The following is a 14530-nucleotide window of genomic DNA, read 5'->3' on the forward strand; positions in this document are numbered from 1 at the left end:
TAAATATCTAGAGTCGAACCGGCGACTATAAACCCTTCGGCCGGAAGACCGTCGAGCTCCGACGTTAAATATCGAGAGTCGAACCGGCGACTATAAACCCTCCGGCCGGAAGACCGTCGAGCTCCGACGTTAAATATCGAGAGTCGGACTGGCGACTATAAACCCTCCGGCCGGAAGACCGTCGATCTTCGACGTTAAATATCGAGAGTCAAACCGGCGACTATAAACCCTCCGTCCGGAAGACCGTCGAGCTCCGACGTTAAATATCGAGAGTCGGACCGACGACTATAAACCCTCCGGCTGGAACGAAAGACGCTTTAAGATAAGCGGCAAGGGAAAGTAGTGACAAGTCGTATGCCACCTACGCCCGCTCGGGAGACCTAGTTGGCCAAGTTGTGTGTCATAGGCCCCGATCAATCACCCACAAGCATGCAAAGTAAAAACGAAGTTGCACAAAGATAAATTTTTCATTGAAATTAGAGAAATCAGGGCCGAGCAGCCGAATTACAAAAAACGAAGTTTTTTTGGCCGAACGGCCGAATTACATAAAGACTTCTACTCCAAAAAATCATAAAGGTCCTTAGGGATGTTGCTGAGGAGCGCCGCATAGTCTTGGGCCGGGATGCTGGCGGAGTCAGGGAGCTGACCCTTTGACTTCAGATAGTCCGTCGTGGCGGTGATGGCAAGCTCAAAAGCAGTATACATCCGCTCGCATACTTTTTCTGAAAATTCGGTCGAGCGGATGTGCTTCAACCTCAGGGCTGCGACTCGACCGGGTTCCGCCTCTTGATATTCCCTGAAAGCAACTTGAGAAGCTTCGAGAGACTCCTGCAAAGTCTTCAGTTCATCCTTATGTTTAATCACCTCGGCCGAGCGGCTCGCCTTCTCGCCGTCTAGCTGCTCCATCAGCTCTTTGACTCGTTGCTCCAGGCCCCGGGCCTCGACGTTTTTCTTCTCTAGATCGGCGATAGTCGTGTTCTTCCGATCGGTTGCCAGACTTATTTTGCGGTCCCGTGTTTTGACCTGTCGTTCGAGTTCGGCCAGAGTATGCGCCTGGTCGGTCGTCTTCTTTTGCTCAGCCGCCAACAGATCTTGGGTCTTCTTGAGCTCTTTCTGCAGCTCGACGTATGAGGGGCCTTGGGAGCCCGACGGGCCGCCCGAAGCCTTCAGCCTCTTTATCTCTTCGTCCACCATGGCCAGACGATTGGAGACAGCGATCTCCTCTACCCATCTCTGGCATGAATAGGAATATTAATAGCCGATCGGAATTATGACAAACAAAACTTTGGAAGAAAACACACTTACCCCAGTGGCCTGCTGCATATGGCTGTTGGCCAGGTTGCCGAGTGGAATCATCGCGACACGTGCCCGAGCGTCGGCCCACATCTCGGCTAGGGGCCCCTTCATGGTGATCATGTGCTCAGGCGCGGTTGGCCGATCGGACTCGGGCATCAACTCTTCGGTGGGGAGATGCTGGGAGACCCTGATGGTACGGCGCCGACCGGGAGTTGTCTGAGCGGAAGCTGGGGAAGGATCAGAGGCTGGTGCAGAAAGCTGGGACAAAATGGCCGAGCGCTGGACTCGGCGGGGAGAGGGCGGAAGGGCGCTGACGGGTATGGCCTCGAGGGGGCCCGCGGACGCGTCCAGTTGGGATGGGGTCCGATCGGACGAGATCGCCTCCACCTCTGGGGCTTTGCCGCGAGAATCGGCGGTGGTCCGTTCAGACGGCTGGACCGCGGAAGTGGCCGAAAGAAGTGGTGTCTCCGTTTGGCGCCGCTTTTGTCGGGTAGGGCGCTCTCCCTCCTGAGCGGAGCCTTCCTCCCGGATGGAAGGCCCTCGGCTAGAAGTTATGCCAACCGCAGGCTCTGGGAGAGAAGCCTGAGCGGCCGACTCCTCGTGGGTCTCGCTCTCCCCTTCGTTAGAGCCGACCGGGGTGATGCCCAGTTGCTCCATCTCCTTGGTAGCTGCAGCCTCGAGCGCCGCCGCTTTCCTCTTCAAAATCCCGGCCATCACGAACTCCATGACAATGTCCGCTGCAAAGGAAAAAGGAGAAAATCAGTTAGCAATCAAGGCGAATGCACAAGTAAAATTCTTACCGAAGCCGCTCGAGAGGGGAGTCCGGATCGGACTCAGGACAAATATGTACATCACCCCTTCAGGTAAGAACTTGTTGATGTTGAATTTCAGACCGGCTAGCATATTGGCAGCGTGAAGATAGTCCGGTCGGGTCTTGAACCTCTTTAGCTCAGGGGAGGTTGGCGGTCCGACCTGCCACTGGGTTCGGAAAAGGGCCCGTTCGGGAAGACGAAGATAGAAGTAGTATTCTTTCCAATGTTTATTGGGAGAGGACAATTTATTAAAAAAGACTAAACCGAGCCGAGCCTGGAACATGCAAGTATCCAGCTCGGACTGTTTAGGATAATAAAAATAGTATAAGACCTCCGGTCGGAGGGGAATGTTGTGGATTTTGAACAAGACAACAACGCCACATAGAAGGCGGAAGGTGTTAGGGACTAAGCTTCCGAGCGGAATGCCGAAAAAATTACAAACTTCTACGATAAAGGATGGACTGGAAAGCGCAGACCGGCTATGAACTGGTCGCGGAAAACACAGAAAGCTCCGCGTAGCGGTTTGTGTGGCCGAGCGGAGGGGGAGGGTAAGATAAGTTCAAAGTCAGAGGGGATGTCAAAATTGTCCATTAGAATATCGGCGTCGCGCCGATCGAAGCGCGACTCCATGGGGGTATACCACGGGCCGAGGGCTGAGTTTTGAGGCTGAGAGGAACTGGCCATTGTCCGAACGGACGAAACCACAAAAGACGAGGAAAGGCAAACGATAGAAGGAAGAAGATGACAAACAATACAGTGACCAGAGAGCGAGAACTCGACAAAAAACACGAGGGTAATAGAGAAAGGGTAAGGACCTTACAAAGAAGCTGCGGATCGAAAGAAGGAGGTTGGAGATCACCGGAAACAGAAAAGCAGGATCACCGGAGTAAAAACGCCAGAGGAAGCCGTGGAGCACGAGAAGGCACAAATGCGCCGAGTAGGGGGAGAAGGCGAAGGCTTTATAGGGTTGAGCCCGAGCGGCCTCCACCGTCGGATGCAGGTCACGGGAATCGAAGCACGCATCGGGCCGTCCATTTCAAACTGCCTCGGTCTCGTCGCCCACAACGCCGCCGCCGTACGATGACGGCAGCAGCGACACGTGGCATTCGGCCACTGGAGTGCATTTAATGAGCGCATGCCCGGCCTTAATACCGAAGATTGGCGCAAATCTCGATGAGATCCGAGGAATGTTGGCGTTGACTGACGTTATAGCTACCCCCGTGGGGGTCGAGCGGAGGATAGTTTCACAGAGACGCCGCTCGGCGTAACTGGCGGTCCAGTCAGTCGTACTAATTGCCTCCTTCGACTAGACTTGAAGGGGAGGCAAGTGATCCGGCGGTAAGGACGGAGGACCCCCTTTGAGGGGAGTCAACGCCACGTGGAGGTCAAAGGGCAAAATGGTCAATCTAAGGTCTTGCCGATCGGCCGACCGGCCGAGCGGCCGAGCGAGTCCGAGCGGAATCAAAGACAACCCGGTGGGGAGTTGAGTTTTCGACGCTCATGGCGAACAGGGTCGCCGGGCCGAGCAGGTAGACCGCTCGTCCGAGGCGTAAGACAGCAATACTGTGAAGGAACAGTCTCAGCCGAGCACGTGATGGAGTGGAATCTTCCCGGTCGGGCCGATTCCTGCTGAGCGGATGGACGCTCGGCTCGGGGAAAAAAGAGACAAAAGGACAAGGGGACATTGGGGAACATCTTCTGACAACAGGCATGTTCGACGACCAGGCCATACGCAGAATCCTACGACGGAAGGTTCTGCTGTCCCATCAGAGAGGTGCTCAGACTGTAGCAGTATGGTGTCAGGCATGCTCCTCTGGTAGGCCCATACAGAGGTATGGTAAAGGCCACGTGTACGCCTCGACAGGTGTGCACAAGCCTCCCTAGAGCTCTATATAAGAGCCCACAAACTTCACCGGAGGTACACGATCTATCATCTTTGGAGCCACTTCATCATTTTCCTCTGGCCTGACTTGAGCGTCGGAGGGTCGTCGCCGGGAACCCCTTCCCGGCTCGACTTCCTTGCAGGTTTGCCGGAGATTTGTGCAACTGGTCGGAGATAGAGGAGAGTGTCATGTCCTCAGCGTTCGTCGACTCAACGTTCGGACAGGATTATCAGTATAGAAAGAGATTTCATTACTTTATTATTTAATATTCATTTTATGATAAAATTAAGATTTACCAATTGCCCAGTCTAAGATCTTATTAAATATCGGTCCAGTTTGATAATAATGCTCCATAATTCATAATATAGATCACGGATCCTCTGAATGCAAAATATGATTCAGAGGATGGATTAGTTTACTTATAGGTAAGGTTTTATGGACCCATTTATTATGTAAGTGGAATCTATAAAATTTCATCTATAAGTAACCTCTGATTTAGGAATGAATCACGGTTACAATCCAGAGAATCCCGACCGCATAATATAAGCTCATATTGACCTTAATGGGCCAGAAAATAATGGGTTAGTATGGAGCCGAGTGTGAATTTGATCTAGTTTATTTAGCGGGTTGACCGGCCGTTCGATGTTAACAGTGGAAATCTCGGCCTTGTTTAATCACGATTGTTCTGCAGGGTTGAATTTCCGGTTTTTTGAATTTCAAATTTGCCGGATCCGTCAGGACAGTTGGGAGGATAGATCCTCTGGTCATATCAGATGGCAATACAGAGTGACGAGAAAAAACAGAAATGCACATATGTTGTGAATACGACTGTACATAGTTATATATTATCGTAGAATCATTGATGGTAAGCCACATATTATATAAATTTACCATAATAGCCGGATGAAAAAGCAACAGGAACATTTTGGGTCAAAAGAACCTGTGCTCTTGTCCTCTGTGAGGACAAGAGTCGGACACTGCAAGAGACAGCGGGGCAAACAATCAAAGGGCACAATAAACCATTAAGGGCAGCTTCACAAATGAATAGGAGCTTGGCAACATTGCATATGGCCGGCCTTTGTAATAATTTGTTCACATATTTAATTGTACACAATTTGTTCAAAAAGGCTCCCTAGCTAGTACTCTCTGTATGATCATTTGGTGTCGGATTTTATTTTATTTATTTATTTATTTTTGAAAAAAATTAAATTTGTCAATTAAATTCAGACTTACATAGTTACATGTAAGAGTTATCTGAACGGATAATTTTAAACTGTCAAGTGGGAAAGGAGTTACATGGGATGACTAAACTGTCTGAAAAATTAAATTATCTTGTATGATTAACTGTTGACTGTTGAGTCCGAGTGCAGAGTTCAAGTTAGCCAAGTCCAAGTGCCGAGTCCAACTTCGGGTGTTGATTGCTGAGTTAGCCGACTATCAACTGTCGAGTCATCAACTACTGAGTCGTTGACTGTCGAGTGTCGAGTGTCGAGTCGTCGACTACCAAGTGTTGAGTCGTCAACTATTGAGTATCAAGTGTCAAGTCACCGACTGCTAAGTCGTCAACTGCCGAGTGCTGAGCTGTTAGCTGACGAGTGCCGAGTGCCTAGTTGTCAACTGTCAAGTGTTTTGTGCTAAGTGTCGAGTGTGAGTCACCGACTGCTGAGTGTCGAGTGTCGAGTCTCAACTATCGAAAAGAAGATGTTGAGGTATGTTTTAAAGCGGTTTCTTTAAAACAAATTCGTCTTACTTTGAAGTTATGATGGACATTTGTTTCCTAATATAAACCAAATAATGGTTATTCGTGGTGAACTGAGAAAGTACCCGATTATTATCACAGGCAAATCACCGAGTGAAAATGTACAACGGAGAGAAGATTTGGGGAATGAAGGTGAAGGAAAATCTTTGCTTTATTATTACCTTTGTGTCTTTTGCTCTTGATCACAACCTCCTTATATAGAAGTTTAAACTCTTACAGTATTACCCCAGGGCTATGGTGCAGCGACAGGACATCTAGGTTGTCACTCAGGTATCCGCAGTTCGAGCCCCAAGTATGACGAATTTGTAGAAATTTTTCCTTCAAATGGGATACACAACTAAAGGATGCTGGGCTCCTGGACTGCCCGCTATGAGCGCTTCTCGATTTACTCTGGTGACCGGTGGGAAACTTCCGTGGAACCAACCGATCACCCCAGACTCAACGTTACCCAGCCTGATTAATCATTTTTTTAAACTCTTATATTATTCAATAACCGATTTAAAAACATTTTTTATCCATTAATCCATCCAGTTCAAACCTTCATTAACATGGGCAGTCGGCAATCGACAGTCGACAGTAAGTTACTACACTATTTTCAACGTTATCATATTTTCAACCTTCATTGACTTGTTTCAGGCACATCTATACGTATGCTGCCCAAATAAATTCACTTCGGCCGATGGTCGTTATGGACCTACAATACCTAATCAACTTCACTTTCAGCCTAAGGCAGTTCAGTCATCCCTAGGCCGAGCAACCACGTCAGAGACTTGTTGTATTAAAGTCAGGATGAAATGACTCTTCTAGGATGCTCACTTCCAACCTCCTCTGATGAGGGGTTAGTATGCGCCAATGATCTTCCTTGGAGAAAGGAACGTCAAACTCGCAACCAGACAAAGCCAATGGTACAAACTAATAGTTGTTGTCACAGATGGAGAAACTCACTCATGTGGTCGGTTAAGGGGTGGCGTTTCACTCGTGCGGTCATCCACGAGGCCTAACTGAGTCTAGCATGGCCATGAATGTGGATTCTCTTTGGCCAAGTCTCTATAAACCTTCTAGTAGATAAGTGAAAGTGTGATTTTTTAGATATTTACAATGTTACTTCTATCTTTCCCTGTAAAGCTCCTCACGCTCCCTCCCTTCCTTTTATGACTTAATCGTTGGAGAAGCACCGTTGGCCCCGACTGACATCATTGATCTCCAAGTCTCGCCTCGAGGAGAATATCTTACCACCATCACAAAAGAGATTGATACCATCATATACAACAAACACTTTTCAAACCCATAAATCAAGCATCAGCATCAGCATCAGCATCATAAACATGTGCTAGGTCGATGCATAAAAAAATTGCAAAACTATCGTAAAGAGAAAAAACCACTGAATAAAAGAAAAGCATCTCTATCTTGTCTGCATCAGAAGCGATAACTTTCGGATGCGCGGTAATCAACAGAACACAGTCAGTTAAGTTGACTCAAGGCTAGCTGAAGCTGAGTCAGAGAAACTGACCATAATGCTTTTGCGTTGAAAGATATTTACAATTGTCATAACTAATGATTGATTGACATTAATTTGACACGTGGATTGGCCCCCAATTATCGGGAGCGATCCAATAATATCTGTGCCAAGTTGAAGGAATAATGTGGTCAAAAAGGCTCCTCCTATACAAGAGTCTGACATGCATGATGCATGGGACCATTGATGAGTATTGATGATTGATGATTGATGATTGATGATCAGCCAGTAAAAGCGACTACAAGAAAAACAGAAGCAACTCTCGCCGATAAAGATCAAATTTTAACCAAATAATTAGCCTGATAGAATAGGTGGAATAAAATATATATATATATTTTACTATCTTATAACTATTACTAGAAAATTATTAGAAAAATAATTTTTAGTATATTGCATAATTTTATTTATTTATTCGAGATGTACTAGAATAAATAGTGTAAAATTCAGGAGCGGATTTAGTAGGGGAGGGGCATCGACGATCGCCCCTCCTTACTGGCTATGTAATCCTTAGTATTATGGGATTCTAACGGAGGAGATAGAGGATATTATCTCTTATTTTACATAATAATCGTCCCTCCATATTTGAATTTCTGGATCCGCCACTCATAAAATTGATAATTATCATTGGTCACGATATTTTAACTCATATATGCATATTTTTTAATCTTTTCATTAATTTCATGTTTATATCATATTTTATGAATTATATTTATTTTAAACTTAATTACAATTTATCTTTAATTTATAATATTTGAATGTGGTTTACAGGTGATCCAAAGGATTATGGACCCGAGTTAGATCGGACCAAATTGAAGTCAAATCTAGATTTAAATGAAGAGATCAAGCTCTGGAGTAATCTGGACCGTCTAAGATTTGAAGAGATCTAAGTCATTGTATCATGATCCGATCCATCTAACTTAAGGGCCAGTAGAATAGATCAGTATCTTTGGATTGGATTTAGAAGGATATCCATTGTTGGATCAATTCTGAAAAATTCTTAGTCATCCGTTCAGGTTTGGGATTGATTCAAAAGTCGAAGAGAAGCTACAGTAATGAGATCGTGATTTTGGAGAGCAAAGGCGTGCGAGAGAGAAGGAGATCGCTAATCCTCTTCGACGTCGGCCATTAGATCTCATCCACTTTCATCCACCTTCATTCATCCATGTCCGGAGAAGCAAGGTGATCCAAGCACCATCACCAAGCTCCACCCTTCTTCTTCATTCGTCACTAGCGTTCGTCATTACCTAGATCTGAGATGGAGCGATCATCAAAGCTACGAGGGAGATAGGGATTTTCCATCACTTTTTGAGTTACTGCATCAATCGCTCATCGTTCAGATTAACACTTCATCTCTATCTCAGTTCTAGCGATGTCACTCCTAATTTCATTGCCACTTAGTTATCCTCTCCAAGTCTGATCCGACACAAACTTGGGATGCCCTAGCTTGGGTGGTAAGCATCTTTAAATTTCAGGGATTGATTTGGAGTTGTTCATTCCCTAGGATTCCTCGTAGGTTGATTTGATTTAATTTCCCTGTTTTCAAGCTTGCTATCCAACCGGATTTTAATTTGTTTAGTCATTATTGGTCATAGATTCCTTCCATGTTAGCAATTTTGATGGATGCATGCTATGTTATGTTTCCATTATAATTTGCATTAGGGTTGAATTTGAGTTGGATTTAGATTTTATTAATTCAGATTTCATTGAAGTTGGAGCGACTGTTATGTTTGATTTGTTGGCAGTAGTAGATTAGCTTGGATAAGACTGTTCATCCATTATTCCAATTACATTAGTTGATTGCAGTTGTAGCTTAGTTTCCTTAATTCTCAATTGCTTTAGTTTCATTAATCACTTTGTACTTCTTTAATATTGATACGATGTGTTATGAGTGGACCTAATAGTGAGGTCGAAGTCAAAGTCAAGATGAGATGACAGTCAAAATTAAGATGAGGTGATAATCAGGATTAGAATATAAACGGATAACGGATGGCTAAGTCGCTCTCACTGAGAATCAACTCTTCACTCCTCAAAGCTAAGGATTTCAATGCGGAGTCGGTCGGCTTCAGAGCCGGTCGGACTTAAGGGCCTTAACACTCCACACCTCAGTGCCAAGGCGCACAACATAAACTTGGTCATCTCCCTCAAAGGTTGGGCATACAATACAACTCTTAGTATATTTTCGGTCGACCCAAGGGTCGGTCGGGCTTACAGGGCATAACTCCCTATCTCTCAGTATATGGTCAGACGGCCTAAGAGTCAGTAGGGTTTACAGGGCATAGTTCTCTATCCTGCAGCACTAAGGTTGCTGGTGCAGTTGGCACCAATGATCAAACCTGAGTTTTGATGAATGACAAGTGGATTAAAGTTAGATGTATTGTTGATCTAACTTTGTTACCGAGTACGCAGGGTTGACTAACTTGACAGGTCAAGAGGACCAGACACTAGGCAGGAAGTCCAGTCAGGATGTGAGATTCCTAATTAGCGAAGTCTAGATGTGAGATTCTAACAGGAGGTTGGGATGTTCAATTCCCGATGGGTTGAATTCTAGATGTACGATTTCGACAGGAGGTCGGGATGTTCAATTTCTGATTGGTGAAGTCTAGATGTGTGATTTCGACAGGAAGACCTAGAGGGTTAGATTGAACATCAAAGAGGTAACTTGACATTTAGTAAGTGGAAGTAAGTCACTAGAGGAGAGTGATTCAGTGAGGACGCATCCCGTTTAAGGGGACAATAGGCGTCAGTCTAGTTTAGATCCATTTTAGAAAACCTAAACTGAGACCATGACTAGATCCGGATCTAGAGGACAGGATCTATTTAATACTATTTTTATTGTACTAACTTTATCATGCAGGGTATACTTTATTTTGTTGGATTAACACTTTTTGCAAGATGAAAGAAGCACAAATTGTCTCTGGTGAACAGTACCCGAGGGGTCTTCTATGCGATGGAAGACGCCTTGAGTTAGGTGATGAAAGGCGCCTTCGAGAGCTTGGAAGGCGCCTTCGGTCAGATAAAATCAGACTTCGTCGATGATAAGAAGTAAACTGTTCGAGATAAATCTTTGCGTATTGAAGGCACCTTCAACACTCAATAAAAGAGGATCTTAACCAAGGCATTGTACACACCTCTCTTACAAGCTTCTGTTGGACTGCTGGACCGGCTAGAAGGGGGGGGGGGGGGGGGGGGGGGTGAATAGCCTGCAAAAAAACACAACCCTTCTTGATCTTCTAACAGAATACTTGCATAAATTATAATTTAAACAGAAAAATAGAAAAGATGAGGCACACCGGGATTTACTTGGTTACAACCGGGGAGGTTGTTAATCCAAGGAGAATGTAGCACTAAATACTCCTTCAGGCGGAGAAGCCTCGTACAACGTTGAAGCGCAAAATAGAGAAGCTAATCTAGAAATTGAGCGTACAAGTTTGGAAATGAAATGCTTGAGTTGATGAAAAGCTTCTGGACCAAGGTTGTATTTAAAGCCTTGGTCGGGGCGCCCCGAAGGAGTTTCGAGCACCCTGGAGGGATAAAACTTTATCTCCCAATTTTTAGATCGTGATTGACACGATCCTGGTCAAAGTTCAAGTCCGGGCGCCCTGGACTGTTCCGAGCGCCTTGGCTGGGAAAGTCAACTCCGTTGACTTTTTTCAACCCGGATCTTCTGCTCCGGGTCCGTTCGCCTCAAACCGAGTCTTCCGCTTGCTTGGGTGATCTCTACCATCCGGAATAGGGCTCACACGAACCCAACTTCCGGTCTTCTCGAGTAGACTTCTGCTCCGGCTTCTCGTCCCTCAGAATCGTCGTGTGCTTCCTTCTTGTCCAAGTGCGTACTCATCCGCAGTCTTCATCCCTCGGTCGCATCCCGTGCCGACCTTCTCGCTAGCTGCGTCTCTTGCTCCCCGACCATTCTTCCACTCTGGCTTCTCGTCCCTCGGAACCACCGCACGCTTCCTTCTCGTCCGCCGGTGTGCTCTTCCGCAACGCCTCGTCCCTCGGACGCACCGCTACCGTCCTTCTCGCTAGCTGCGTCTTCCGCTCGACTACCTTTGCTCTTAAGCTCCTGCACACTTAGACACAAGGTTAAAAGCACACATGACCTAACTTAACTTGTTGATTACACCAAAAGAACCTTGGGGTTCCAGCAATCTCCCCCATTTTGATGTGAGCAACCCAAGTTAAGCTAGGGTAAATAGACATAAAAAATAAACTCACTAATTTTGCAGTAAAGTGCAAAAAGATAAAAAATTTAAATTTTGGTCTACCTCCCCCTAGACTTATACTTTTCCATCTCCCCCTTTGATCACATAAAAAAAATGGGTTTCCAAAAAAATCTAAGGGTTAAATTTTTTTCTAAATTTCTTAACAAAAATTCTAAGCTAGAGAATTTGCAATAATTTTCAACGAAAGATATTCTAAGTTAAAAAATTTCTAAGTAAAACTTTAAGTGAGATATTTTTCAAACAAAATTATGAATTAGGAAATTTTACAAAAAAATATTTTGAAATTTTTCTAAGTAAAAATTTAAGTAGAAATTTCTAATTTTAGAAGAACTTTTAACTTATTTTTCTAAGTAAAAGTTTTACGAAAAAATTTAAAAATTTATAAGAAAAAAATATTTAAAAGACTTTTTAAAGTATTATTAAATTTTCACATTAATGTTTTTATCAGAAAGTTAATTAAATATTTTATTTCAATATTTTGACTTCCAGGTCGTGACTAGGCACTAGACCTTCTTGGTTATTGGAGCAACAATCACTTCCTTAGACAAAGCCTCATAAAGAAATTCACTGTTTAATTTTCTCGCTGAAAGTGCTAAATCCGATTAAAATTTAGATTAAGCAAGACTTAGGAACCCAATATAGGTTTCGGCCTACTAGATTAACTAGGAATTTCTTAGGGACATATTTCTTTGAAATATTTTTAATCCGTCCCTTATGATATGGAAAATACCAATTTAAATTGTGGTATTTTCTAAAGTATATTTTCTTTGAACATGCATGATTTTTTAGACTATCTATTTGCATTTTCAAATTATTATTTTCTAATTTCAATTTCTCAATTTCTAATTCTAATTTTTTAAAATCTTCTACCATACAAGATTTATTTAGAATTAATTTCAATTCTTTATTTTCTTTTTCTAGCATGTAACAGTCTTTATTTAATAACTTTACAAATTTGAACATTTGCTCAGGTGGTAGGGAGCGTACCTGACTTACGTTGTCTCTTGTTGATGCTCCCCCTGTTGAGCCGCTTTCTTCCAAAAACTCTCCCCCTTCATCGATGCTCTCGATGTTCATTGAGGATGAGCTTGCTTTGTCTTCTGGTAGATACTCAGCTATTAAGGTTGTTTCGACGATTTCCTCGGTTTCAGATTCTTCTGATGATGACTGGGTGTCCATTGAGGAGTTGGATGCGGCTTCTTTTGGTTCTTCATGGAGCTTTAAGAACTTTTCCCAAAGTTCTTTTGCATTCTAATAGTCGTCGATTTTGTCGAGATTTTCAACCGGTAGTACGCTTAAAAGGTGAAATTCAGTCTTACCATTTGATGTAAAATCATCACGCTGCTTTTTGGTCCAGAGGCGTTTTTCGATTTCTTCTCCGTTCGCATTCTTCGATGCTTTATAATCATATTTCATAATTAATAAGATATTAAAATCTGTTTTAATAAATACCTCCATTCGTCGTTTCTAAAACACGAACTCCCCCTCGAATGTTGGTGGATAGATGTTAGCTCCGGCCATCTCGTTGCTTCAGTCGGCGGTTAGTCCTCCTGAGGCGTACTCGGCTCTGATACCACTTGTTGGACCGTTGGGCCGGCTAGAAGGGGGGGTTGAATAGCTTGCAAAAAAAACACAACCCTTCTCGATCTTCTAACAGAACACTTGCATAAATTATAATTTAAATAGAAAAACAGAAAAGACGAGGCACACCGGGATTTACTTGGTTACAACCGAGAAGGTTGTTAATCCAAGGAGAATGTAGCACTAAATACTCCTTCAGGCAGAGAAGCCTCGTACAACGTTGAAGCGCAAAACAGAGAAGCTCTAGAAATTGAGCGTACAAGTGTTGGAAATGAATTGCTTGAGTTGATGAAAAGCTATAGACCAAGGTTGTATTTATAGCCTTGATCGGGCGCCCCGAAGGGGTTCCAGGCGCCCTGGGGGGATAAAACTTTATCTCTCAATGTTCAGATCGCGATTGATGCGATCCTGGTCAAAGTTCAGGTCTGAGCACCCGGAAGTATTCAGGACGCCCCGGACTGGTCCGGGCGCCCCGGACAGTTCCGGGCGCCCCGCCTGGGAAAGTCAACCCTGTTGACTTTTTTCAACCCGGGTCTTCTACTCCGGCTCCCTTCGTCTCAGACCGAGTCTTTCGCTTGCTTGGGTGATCTCTGCCATTCGGAATAGGGCTCACTCGAACCCAACTTCCGGTCTTCTTGAGCAGGCTTTCGCTCTAGCTTCTCGTGCCTCAGAATCGTCGCGTTCTTCCTTCTCGTCCACCAGCGTACTCATCCACAGTCTTCGCCCCTCAGTCGCACCCCGTGCTGACCTTCTCGCTAGCTGCGTCTCTTGCTCCCCGAGCATTCTTCCGCTCCGGCTTCTCGCCCCTCGGAACCACCGCACACTTCCTTATCGTCTGCCGGTGTACTCTTCCACAGCGCCTCATCCCTTGGATGCACCATGTGTCGTCCTTCTCGCTAGCTGCGTCTTCCTCTCGACTACCTGTGCTCCTAAGCTCCTGCACACTTAGACATAAGGTTAAAAACACACAGGACCTAACTTAACTTATTGATCACATCAAAACAACCTTGGGGTTCCAACAGCTTCTACGTGTTCATTCGAAGTTCTGATGGCTCCAACTTTGTGCTGCTGCTCTGCTACGACACTACTGTGTCCAGCTGCCTGTGAGAAGCCGTCCAACACCGATCTTGATCCGTTAAAACTACAAGTGTTAGGTAACAAACTTTCACTTTGTACTTAAGTTTTGCATAAAGGAAAGTATAGCTTGTTACACTCTTCCTATTCTTTCTATTGTACAAGATCCCCTCTTTTGGCAATTTCAGAAGAGGTCTTTAGTGGATTACCCGCTAATAGGTCCACAGGACCTAGGTCTTGGAGTGGGAGTCGCCGAAGGCTCCGAACCAAGTAAAATCGATCGAGTTCGTGTACTTGTATTTTTGCTTCTATTTTTGTGTTTAATTCGATCCATTGCGTATTTTTTATTTCAAAAGCAAAAGATAAGTTTTTTAAAAACCACGTGA

The sequence above is a fragment of the Zingiber officinale genome, chromosome 5B (assembly GCF_018446385.1).
Source record: "Zingiber officinale cultivar Zhangliang chromosome 5B, Zo_v1.1, whole genome shotgun sequence".
In the NCBI taxonomy this organism is placed as follows: domain Eukaryota; kingdom Viridiplantae; phylum Streptophyta; class Magnoliopsida; order Zingiberales; family Zingiberaceae; genus Zingiber; species Zingiber officinale.